Consider the following 12,452-nt stretch of genomic DNA (forward strand, 5'->3'; position numbering starts at 1 on the left):
TTATATTTCGAAAACAAATATATAGGGTTATTGGAGTCTTTTCGGAATGAAGATTGGTGTTTTGACAAAGAGCAGACACCCAATGGTTTTGTAATGGAACTTCTCATGTAGCTATACGTTATTTGAATAAATAATCACATTTAGAACAGTGAATTGGTAAAATGCGAAAATGGCATTTTTTTCGTTGTACACTATTTTCAGATGTTGTTAGTGATACAGATGCTTTGGCTAAAATAGTTGTTAATGGCATCATATTATAGATACTTTTCCACAGAATCTAAAACTGTGACGTTTATTTGTGTGTATGATGTATTTTAAGTTTTAGAAACGTATTATGGACCTTATCTCATCTTGGTCTACACTACAGTGAACAGTCACATAGCCATCGTCGTTTCAAATAACACCATGAACAGTTAACCAGGAGAATTAGATCGATGCAAATGTCAAAATATATAATTTGGTACAGTGGTATTCTACGTACCTACTTTATATAGGTCCTTTATTGAGTGGTGACACTTAGGATACCGAAAACAGAGGTTACCGACGTGAATCGGAGTCGCCATTTTTGTGTACAAATTGACGTGTAAATGTCACGTGATTTTCATACGCGTTTTGATTGGCTGCGTTCATACAACTTGTCGCATGAAAATAGAGCATGTCCTATTTGGTACAACTCGCGTCCAACAAGTTGCATACGTCAAAAGTTGGACCGACTTGCCCGTTCACACGATGCAATGTGTTGCATGCAACAAATTGTATACAACTAGTTGTACCGTGTGAATGCCCCTTTAGATGCAAACACCTCAACAGAACGCCTACACATGTCTCCTTACTGCCTTAGATGCACACACCTCAACAGAACGCCTACACATGTCTCCTCACTGCCTTAGATGCACACACCTCAACAGAACGCCTACACATGTCTCCTCACTGCCTTAGATGCAAACACGTCAACAGAACGCCTACACATGTCTCCTCACTGCCTTAGATGCAAACACCTCAACAGAACGCCTACACATGTCTCCTCACTGCCTTAGATGCACACACCTCAACAGAACGCCTACACATGTCTCCTTACTGCCTTAGATGCACACACCTCAACAGAACGCCTACACATGTCTCCTCACTGCCTTAGATGCACACACCTCAACAGAACGCCTACACATGTCTCCTCACTGCCTTAGATGCACACACCTCAACAGAACGCCTACACATGTCTCCTCACTGCCTTAGATGCACACACGTCAAGAGTGAGTGAGTGAGTGAGTTAACATTTAACGTCACATCGGCAATATTACAGCCATATCGTGACGAGAAGTTGGTCATAAATAATGCATATATTTAAACTGTATAAAAACCTGTCATCGAAGGACAGTACGATAACTAGCATATCACAGATTAGATTTAAAACTAGTCGAGGCACATTTAAAAGAAGAAAGATTGAGTTGACATCACAATATAAAAATGGGCTTGAGATCGTCAGTAACTAAAGGGAGATCACCATACCAGGGACCATGGGGACTTACAGTGCCTTTGCTTCCTGCATGGACCCCGGCAGGATTTATATCATCCCTTCAGTCACTGGTGATTGTATACCAGTTAAGCCTGAAGTTAAAATGACGAAAATACTACTCTTTAAAATTCTGGCATGCATACAAATACTTCGAATGATTAGGGACTTACATACCCTCTTAGGGGGACAATAATTTTACGCTACTTCAACCCCCCTCAAGGGTACAGCCACTAACAATCTCAGTTAAAAAATAAGCACTACCAATTTATAAAAGAATATCCTAAATACATCAAAATTTATGAAACAGTTCTATTTCTTTTAAAAAGCATAATATTAAACGATAATTAACGTCATTAAAAAGGTCCTTGACCGTTTTAACACTGAAATATTTATCCCTTGTGATGGAAAAGTCAATACAGTCAAGCAGGACATGCTTGACCGTGATTCTTTCATCACAAGGGATACAAAACGGAGGATCCTCACCTTTCAATAAATATCCCCGCGTATATCTTGAATGGCCAATACGACATCGTCGCATAATGACCTCTTCAAATCTGGACTGACAGCCCAAGTAGGTGTAACCGATATTTGGTTTAATTTCATGTAATTTATTGATACCTACTTGGGCGTCCCACTTCTGCTGCATTAAATCTCGGATGTAAGATCTGATTACAGGTTTATAATCAGCATATGGGATGAGAAGTGGCGTCACAGATTTGTTGAGTGCTTCTTTTGCAGCAGCATCGGCCACTGTGTTACCTAAGATACCAACATGGCTGGGTAACCAACAAAAGACAATGTCATATTGGCCAGTAGCAAGATCATTAAATAATTCTATAATTTCGTGTAAAAGTGGATGTTCATATGAAACATTCTTAATGGCTTGAAGACAAGAAAGGGAATCAGAAAATATGATGAAGTTATTATGTTTGGACTGAGTATTTATATATTTGAGAGCTGTTAATATTGCCTGCGATTCTGCTGTAAAAATGGAACTGTCATTTGGTAATCTGGATGATATGGTTCTGGATCCAATGACGGTGGCGCAAGCAACTGCGTCACCATCCTTGGATCCATCTGTAAATATAGACTTATAAGTATTGTATGCGCTTCTTAATTGATTATATTCTTGCTGATACATGAGTTGATTGGTGTCTGATTTCTTTAGTGCCGTTAATGAAAGATCTACCTGTGGCTTTACTAGTTGCCACGGAGGAGACGAGAGTAGTTGAGTCTGAGATACGATTGTGAGATCAATATTTGCAGCAGAAATGTCAGGTTGTATTCTTATGCCAAGGGGTGGAACAAGCGACGGTTTCTTATGATAGAGGTCTACATGTTGAGGATGAAAAACACAGTCATATGCAGGATTTGATTGATTTGAATATAGTTTTGTGATGTATTGTAAAGATAATTTTAGGCGGCGGTCTTTAAGGGATGGCTCATCAGCTTCAACATACAGACTAGATACAGGAGATGTTCGGAAGGCACCCAGGCGAAGCCTGAGGCCTTGATGGTGGATAGAATCAAGCAGTTTTAAGTTACTTTTGCAAGCTCCACCATAAATGATGGAGCCATAATCCAGTTTGGAGCGTATGAGAGCTCTGTACAGTTGGAGGAGAGTTTTCTGATCCCCTCCCCACTTTGCGTTGGAGACAACTTTCAACAGGTCAAGTGCCTTCAGGCATTTATTCTTTAAATATTTGATATGTGGCAAAAAGGTTAAATGATGGTCAAAAATAATGCCTAAGAACTTGGCCTCCTTTACAACTTTAATAGGAGTGCCATCTAAAACTAGATCTGGGTCCTTGTGAGGCTTGTACTGTCTACAAAAATGTATACAATTAGTTTTAGATTTTGAAAATCTAAAACCATTTTCTAATGACCACTTTTGGATTTTGTTTAGGCATAATTGTAGTTGCCTTTCAATAGTATTCATATTTTTACCACGACAGGAAATATTAAAATCATCCACGAATAAAGATCCATCGATGGAATCGTTTAAAACCTTAGACAGGCTATTTATTTTTATGCTAAACAGTGTGACAGACAAAATACTGCCTTGTGGGACACCCTGATCCTGAGTATAATGATCAGACAGGGTAGAACCCACGCGGACCTGAAATTGTCTGTCGGATAAAAACTTGGATATAAATTGAGGCAAACGGCCTCGCAATCCAAAGTCATGTAAATCTTTTAAAATGCCATGCTGCCATGTAGTGTCATATGCTTTTTCCAGATCGAAAAAGATAGACACTGCATGCTGTTTGTTAACAATGGCATTCTTAACGAATGACTCCAATCTAACTAAATGGTCAATGGTACTACGATTTTTACGGAATCCACATTGGATATTTGTAATTAAATTATTGGATTCTAAGTACCATGTTAATCTATTATTGACCATGCGTTCCATGGTTTTGCAAACGCAACTAGTTAATGAAATTGGTCGATAATTTGAAGGATCAGTATGATCACGACCAGGTTTAGGTATGGGAATTACAATAGCATCACGCCATGAAGAAGGAAATTCTCCTGATGTCCAGATTGTATCAAAGATCATCAAGAGGGTTTCTAAACAGGATTGAGGTAAATGTTTTAAGAGTTGATAATGTATATTATCAGACCCTGAAGCAGTGTCATGAGCTTGCCCAAGGGCAGTATTGAGTTCATGAATGGAAAAGATTTCATTGTAATCCTCCCCATTATCTGAAGTAAAAGTAATAGGTTTCTTTTCTTGTTGCTTTTGATATTTTTGGAATTGAGGGGCATAATTCGAGGAGGAAGAATGTTGAGCCAGAGTTTCACCAAGTTTGTTAGCAATATCAGAAGTATCGGTTAATAATTCATTCCCATTTTTAAGGTGGTGGACACTAGATTTAGAACCCTTACCTTTTATTTTCTTAATTATGTTCCATACCTTCGATATCGGCGTACGTGAATTTATCTTCGAGACATAATTTTGCCAAGACTGACGCTTGTTTTGTTTAAATGTACGCCGTGCTTTAGCGTTTAATATTTTGAATTTATTTAAATTGTGGACCATAGGATGGCGACGGAAATATTGTTTAGCTTTTTTCCTCGCCTTCCTAGCTAGTTTGCAATCATTGCTGAACCATGGTTTACGAATGTGAGGATTTGAAGAGGACTTCGGAATACATTCATCAGCTGTTTTCTTAAGACTATCAGAGAAAAGCTTTATAGGATCAGTGGCATCAATAAAAACATCAGGATTTAGTTGGTTTTTGCAAAGGACTTCATATAAAGCCCAGTTTGCCTTAGGAAAATTCCATCTTGATGATGGAGGAATATCAGATGGTGTCACAGATTTTAAAATGGTAGGAAAATGGTCACTTCCACAGAGGTCATCGTGGACTGACCATTCAAATTCATCAAGTAAATTAGAGTCTACAACGGACAAGTCAAGACAAGAGTAAGTTCCAGTTGCCGGATGTAGATACGTATGAGAACCATCATTAAAAATGCATAAATCGTTAGTTAAGAAAAAATCCTCCAATAATTTACCTTTGGAATTGCTGTCATTACTACCCCAAAGTGGGTTATGGCCATTCAGATCTCCCATGAGAACACAGGGCTTAGGGAGTTGGTCATACAGTGCCTGAAGATCAGACTGTCGGAGAGAGTACGTTGGAGGGACATACAAAGAACACAAAGTAAAAACAATATTCAATGTTATACGTACTGCTACAGCCTGAAGAGGGGTATGGAGAGGAACAGGACTGTGAATGATGCCCTGCCTCACCATAACAGAAGATCCCCCAGTTGCTTTATCCCCTGGTGGGGAAAAGCAATGGTAGGAATCATATTGTCGTAAATCGTAGTTTTAAGGAACGTTTCTTGCAAACAAAAGGCCGATGGTTTAAAATCTTGAACTAAGAGCTGAAGGTCATTAAAATTGGTCCGAAGTCCTCTACAATTCCACTGGATTAAATTGGGAGAGCACCTCATGGCGGCTCAATTGGAGATCGTGAGCGTGGAGAAGGTCCTTTACGCGGTAATGACAGCGATGGAGTGACCTCCATATCTAAAGGTTCAAAGGGATTTTGAACCTCCAGAGGGAATGTCAAGGGTGAAGGCACCTTAATATGTTTAAGGGCCTTAGATTCTTTTTTTCCTTTGTTGCTTTCTTTCTTTTCTGGTTTGGGTCACATCATTTGTTTTGTCACTTTCAGGTACAGGTGAGGTATCAAGTTGAGAGTGAGTGAGTGAGTGAGGTTCATTTTCTGGCAGAGGTTCCGTTTGTGAAGGTTTTGAAGTGGATTGGGGGGAAGTGGTGGTATCGTCAGCATCAATTTGAAACAACATGGTACGTTCATTTGACACCCAGCTAATAGCTGTTTGGCATCCGTTATCCACTTTGATAGCAGAGGAGACAGCAGCAGAGGAGACAGCAGCAGAGGAGACTGCAGCAGAGTAGGTCAGTGAATGGGTGGAAGAGGTTGATTCAATCTGAAGCAGTTTCTTAGCATCTGAGAATGAGATATCATTAGTATATTTTAATTGGAGTATTTTTGTCTGAATCACAAAGGAAGGGCACGATTTAGATGACGACATGTGGTCACCACTGCAGTTTGAACATTTGATGGTATCTGTACAGTCAGTGCCATCATGTTTCTTACTGCAGCGGGAGCAAACTGCTGAGTTGCGACAGGATTTAGCTCCATGTCCGAACTGCTGACATTTAAAACAACGGAGTGGATTTGGTATATACACATCCACTCCGATGTTGAAATATCCGGCCTTGATTGATGAAGGGATCCTTGAAAGGGCAAAAGTAAAAAGGTACGTATTTGTCTTCACAAATATTTCACCATCTTTTCTATTGAACCGTTTGACAGATGTAACACCCTGAGGCTTCATTTCTGCTACAATCTCCTCTTCCGACATGTCTGGGAGGCACTTTGCACGGTCGCGTACAATGCCTCTACATGAATTCAGAGTTTTATGTGCTGAGACAACAATCTCTGTATTTGCAAAATGATGTGCTTGTAAAAGATTGAGAGATTGTTGTCTCTTGGCGCATTCCACAAGCAGGGAACCAGACCGGAGACGAGTGACGTTTTTTACTGTACCACATATCCCTTGGATAGATTTTGAAACCACAAAGGGGTTGATTCTGAGAGGCTCTCCATCAACTCCTTCGACAACCAGAAATCGTGGCCACGATTCTACATTAAGTAAAGATTCATCATCAGACGACACGACACTATCTGTATCGAGATGCCTTCTTTTCGTTTTTGAACGAGAACCAGTGAGCTGTGAGGTAGCCATAATGAAAGGAAAAGATTCGACACCCCTGTTCCCCACCCACCATGGAGCGTCAACAAGGACAGTGTTGAAGTGGAAACCGACTACAAACACCAGGGCTTCAGGGGTGCTATACTCCAGCAAAAAGGACGCAGGTAGCTAAAAATGTCAAACAGGGTAAAAGTCAGGCTGGTTCTGCCCTAGACAGAAACCTGAAGACAAAAAGAACCCGGAGGTCAATAATGCCAGATTGGCCCATGAGCCACCGCCTTCTGGCATAGGACTCTAGGCAAACCATATTACAGAACATGATATTTAACATTTGTAGATGTCCTGATCAAAACCATTGCATAACATTGGAACTAAGTTATCCATGCACAGGGCATGGCGTGACCAGCCGATTGATAGAATCGGGCCCATTCTACCACCCGTCTAGGTGAAGTTAGGGTCAAAGTGGTGTGTTGGGCAAAAGGAACACTTGTTCCTGGCTCCAATGCCCTCAACCACCAGACTCCCTTCCTCCACCGACCACCAGGGGCGCAACCCACGGCAAACAGGCTGCCCACTTTGGTCGCCTCTTACGACCAGCAATGGGGTGCTGTGGAAATATTCTACCCCGGTTCCACACGGGGGAAGAGCTATTAGCGCTACCCAGCACTCACCACGAGGAGGTTGCTCTTCACGAGTGCCCACACGTCAAGAGAACGCCTACACATGTCTCCTCACTGCCTTAGATGCACACACCTCAACAGAACGCCTACACATGTCTCCTCACTGCCTTAGATGTACACACGTCAACAGATCGCCAACACATGTCTACTCGCTGCCTTAGATGTACACTCGTCAAGAGAACGCCTACACATGTCTCGTCACTGCCTTAGATGCACACACCTCAATAGAACAACTATACATGTCTCCTTACTGACTTAGATGCGCACACCTCAACAGAACGCCTACACGTCTCCTTACTGCCTTAGATGCAAACACCTCAACGGAACAACTTTACATGTCTCCTTACTGCCTTAGATGCACACACGTCAACAGAACGCTTACACATGTCTCCTCACTGCCTTAGATGCACACACCTCAACAGAACGCCTACACATGTCTCCTTACTGCCTTAGATGCACACACCTCAACAGAACGCCTACACACGTCTTCAACTGTCGTAGATGCACACACCTCAAACGAACGCCTTCACATGTCTCCTCACTGCCTTAGATGCACACACGTCAACCGAACGCCTACACATGTCTCCTCACTGTCGTAGATGCACGCACGTCAACAGAACGCCTACACATGTCTCCGCACTGCCTTAGATACACACACCTCAACAGAACGTCCATTTGTCTCCTCACTGCCTTAGATGCACACACCTCAACAGAACGCCTACACATATCTCCTCATTGCCTTAGATGCACACACGTCAACAGAACGCCAACACATGTCTCCTCACTGCCTCAGATGCACACACGTCAACAGAACGCCTACACATGTCTCCTCACTGCCTAAGATGCACACACGTCAACAGAACGCCTACACATGTCTCCTCACTACCTTAGATGCACACACGTGAACAGAACGACTACACTTGTCTCCTCACTGCCTCAGATGCACACACGTCAACAGAACGCCTTCACATGTCTCCTCACTGCCTTAGATGCACACACGTCAACAGAACGCCTACACATGTCTCCCTACTGCCTTAGATGCACACACCTCAACATAACGCCTACACCTGTCTCCCCACTGCCTTAGATGCACACACGTCAACAGAACGCCTACACATGTCTCCTCACTGCCTTAGATGCACACACCTCAACAGAACAACTATACATGTCTCCTCACTGCCTTAGATGCACACACCTCAACAGATCGGCAACACATGTCTCCTCACTGCCTTAGATGCGCACACCTCAACAGAACGCCTACACATGTCTCCTCACTGCCTTAGATGCACACACCTCAACAGAACGCCTACACACGTCTTCCACTGTCGTAGATGCACACACCTCGACAGAACGCCTACACATGTCTCCTCACTGCCGTAGATGCACACACTTCAACAGAACGCCTACACATGTCTCCTCACTGCCTTAGATGCACACACGTCAACAGAACGCCTACGCATGTCTCCTCATTGCCGTAGATGCACACATCTCAACAGAACGCCTACACATGTCTCCCTACTGCCTTAGATGCACACACCTCAACAGAACAACTATACATGTCTCCTCACTGCCTTAGATGCACACACGTCAACAAAACGCCTACACATGTCTCCTCACTGCCTTAGATGCACACACCTCAACAGAACGCCTTCACATGTCTCCTCACTGCCGTAGATGCACACACCTCAACAGATCGCCAACACATGTCTCCTCCCTGCATTAGATGCGCACACCTCAACAGAACGCCTACACATGTCTCCTTACTGCCTTAGATGCACACACCTCAACAGAACGCCTACACACGTCTTCCACTGTCGTAGATGCACACACGTCAACAGAACGCCTACACATGTCTCCTCACTGTCGTAGATGCACAGACGTCAACAGAACGCCTACACATGTCTCCGCACTGCCTTAGATACACACACCTCAACAGAACGTCTATTTGTCTCCTCACTGCCTTAGATGCACACACGTCAACAGAACGCTTACACATGTCTCCTCACTGCCTTAGATGCACACACCTCAACAGAACGCCTACACATGTCTCCTCACTGCCTTAGATGTACACACCTCAACAGAACGCCTACACGTCTCCTCACTGCCTTAGATGCACACACCTCAACAGAACGCCTACACATATCTCCTCATTGCCTTAGATGCACACACGTCAACAGAACGCCAACACATGCCTCCTCACTGCCTAAGATGCACACACGTCAACAGAACGCGTACACATGTCTCCTCACTGCCTCAGATGCACACACGTCAACAGAACGCCTACACATGTCTCCTCACTACCTTAGATGCACACACGTGAACAGAACGACTACACTTGTCTCCTCACTGCCTCAGATGCACACACCTCAACAGAACGCCTTCACATGTCTCCTTACTGCCTTAGATGCACACACGTCAACAGAACGCCTACACATGTCTCCTCACTGCCTTAGATGCACACACCTCAACAGAACGCCTACACATATCTCCTCATTGCCGTAGATGCACACACGTCAACAGAACGCCAACACATGTCTACTCACTGCCTTAGATGCACACACGTGAACAGAACGCCTACACATGTCTCCTCACTGTCGTAGATGCACACACGTCAACAGAACGCTTACACATGTCTCCTCACTGCCTTAGATGCACACACCTCAACAGAACGCCTACACATGTCTCCTCACTGCCTTAGATGTACACACCTCAACAGAACGCCTACACGTCTCCTCACTGCCTTAGATGCACACACCTCAACAGAACGCCTACACATATCTCCTCATTGCCTTAGATGCACACACGTCAACAGAACGCCAACACATGTCTCCTCACTGCCTAAGATGCACACACGTCAACAGAACGCCTACACATGTCTCCTCACTACCTTAGATGCACACACGTGAACAGAACGACTACACTTGTCTCCTCACTGCCTCAGATGCACACACGTCAACAGAACGCCTTCACATGTCTCCTCACTGCCTTAGATGCACACACGTCAACAGAACGCCTACAGATGTCTCCGCATTGCCGTAGATGCACACATCTGAACAGAACGCCTACACATGTCTCCCTACTGCCTTAGATGCACACACCTCAACAGAACGCCTACACCTGTCTCCTCACTGCCTTAGATGCACACACGTGAACAGAACGCCTACACATGTCTCCTCACTGCCTTAGATGCACACACCTCAACAGAACAACTATACATGTCTCCTCACTGCCTTAGATGCACACACGTCAACAGAACGACTACACATGTCTCCTCCCTGCCTTAGATGCGCACACCTCAACAGAACGCCTACACATGTCTCCTTTCTGCCTTAGATGCACACACCTCAACAGAACGCCTACATACGTCTTCCACTGTCGTAGATGCACACACGTCAACAGAACGCCTACACATGTCTCCTCACTGTCGTAGATGCAAACACGTCAACAGAACGCCTACACATGTCTCCTCACTGTCGTAGATGCACACACGTCAACAGAACGCCTACACATGTCTCCCCACTGCCTTATATGCACACACCTCAACAGAACGCCTACACGTCTCCTCACTGTCGTAGATGCACACACGTCAACAGAACGCCTACACATGTCTCCTCACTGTCGTAGATGCACACACCTCAACAGAACGCCTACACATGTCTCCCTACTGCCTTATATGCACACACCTCAACAGAACGCCTACACACGTCTCCTCACTGCCTTAGATGCACACACCTCAACAGAAAGCCTACACATGTCTCCTCACTGTCGTAGATGCACACACGTCAACAGAACGCCAACACACGTATCCTCACTACCTTAGATGCACACACGTCAACAGAACGCCTACACATGTCTCCTCACTGCCTTAGATGCACACACGTCAACAGAACGCCTACACATGTCTCCTCACTGTCGTAGATGCACACACGTCAACAGAACGCCAACACATGTCTCCTCACTGCCTTAGATGCACACACGTCAACAGAACGACTACACATGTCTCCATGTGACGGGCTTTTGCACACGTCATAGTTTTATACGGTAGGCGTTGACTTGAGTGACTCACACAACACACTCCCTGTAATACGACGGAATGAATGGTTCCTTGGTGATAACTAAGTACATCTCCGCGAATGCACGTGCGTCGGATGACGGTCCTTGTTTGATTCCAGACAGAACTAATATCTTTCTATCAATTTATATTTTCGCAAAAAGATTTTTTCAAAACATGTCTATTAAACCGTCAGGATTTCCATAAGTATCAATATAACACGTCAACGGCAGGGGGAACCAATCATTAAATAATCTCGATTGTCCATCAAAAAGATTCCATTATACGATTTCGAGTTTATCATATTCATGTGTTTTTTTTATCCAATCAAATATTGCTAATACATGGTGTATTGAAAAGGTGAGAGTACCCTTCCTCACTGTTGGCATCCGTCACCAACACATGCAAAGGCAAATCGATTGTTCACCTAAAAAAAGCACGGGTGCACATGATCTAAATAAGGTTTTTGCAACGGACATCATTTTTGGTCATTGGTTCGTCAAATACAGAAATTTGGAAATATCCTCTACAAGTCATCAATAAAACGCTATGAGTGAGTGAGTGAGTTTGGTTTTACGCCGCTTTTAGCAATATTCAAGCAATATCACCACGGGGGACACCAGAAATGGTCTTCACACATTGTACGCATGTCGGGCTTCGAACCCGGGTCTTCGGCGTGACGAGCGAACGCATTAACCACTAGGCTACCCGACCGCCCCTTAAACGCTATGAAAGCTTAACTGAGGCATTGAATGTTGTATCAAACAACTTCTGATCAAGATTCGTATTACGCTTTTTTGAAATCTTCATAGAAAGAACATACTTGATTATATTTCAAAGCTGTTAAATCAAAGGCATCAGATCATCGATGTAATTATCTGAAGCTCAAATTCAACTTCTTGGCCAAATTCTCTTTTGAAATGGAGAATTATTGGTACCCATGGAAAGG

Source organism: Haliotis rufescens, unplaced genomic scaffold (genome assembly GCF_023055435.1).
Source record: "Haliotis rufescens isolate VD_foot unplaced genomic scaffold, xgHalRufe1.0.p SCAF_11, whole genome shotgun sequence".
Taxonomy (NCBI): Eukaryota; Metazoa; Mollusca; class Gastropoda; order Lepetellida; family Haliotidae; genus Haliotis; species Haliotis rufescens.